A 718-nucleotide genomic window follows, 5' to 3' on the forward strand; every position below is an offset into this window, starting at 1 on the left:
ATTTATAACACTTCTATAATGGAATAGAATAAACAACTTCTACTTCCTGGCATCTAAGAAAAGTAGGTAAAATGCTGCTCCTCATGAGATATGGATACTGAAAGTAAATTAATATAAAAATTTTTACAAAAATTAAACCATTATTTAACATTTTATGAAAAAAAGACTTATTGCTTAGTTGAATTTTATTGTTTTCATTTTCTTTCCTAGGACCCTTACTATATGCAGTCACTTCACTTCAATTCCCTGGTTCTCAAATTTATTAGTGGTTAAGAATCTATTGAGATCCTTGCAGAAAATGCAGATTCCTTGGGTTTAGCCTCTAGAGACTGATTCAGGCATCTCCAGTAGCAATCTACTGTATAACAAGGCACCTAGATCAGGGGTCAGGAAACCACGGTCTATGACTCATGGACAAAATCCATTCCATGGTATGTCTGTCTTTTTGTAAAGTCTGCGTAAGTGTGGTTTTCACATTTTTTAAAGGAAGAAAGAGAGAGAGAGAGAGAGAGAGAGAGAGAGAGAGAGAGAGAGAGAGAAAGAAAGAAAGAAAGAAAGAAAGAAAGAAAGAAAGAAAGAAAGAAAGAAAGAAAGAAAGAAAGAAAGAAAGAAAGAAAGAAAGGAGGGAGGGAGGGAGGGAAGGAGGAAGGAAGGAAGGAAGGAAGAGAAAGAAAAAAGGAAGGAGAGAGGGAGGGAGGGAGAGAGGGATGGAGGAGAG

The sequence above is a fragment of the Pteropus alecto genome, unplaced genomic scaffold (assembly GCF_000325575.1).
Source record: "Pteropus alecto unplaced genomic scaffold, ASM32557v1 scaffold7, whole genome shotgun sequence".
Taxonomy (NCBI): Eukaryota; Metazoa; Chordata; class Mammalia; order Chiroptera; family Pteropodidae; genus Pteropus; species Pteropus alecto.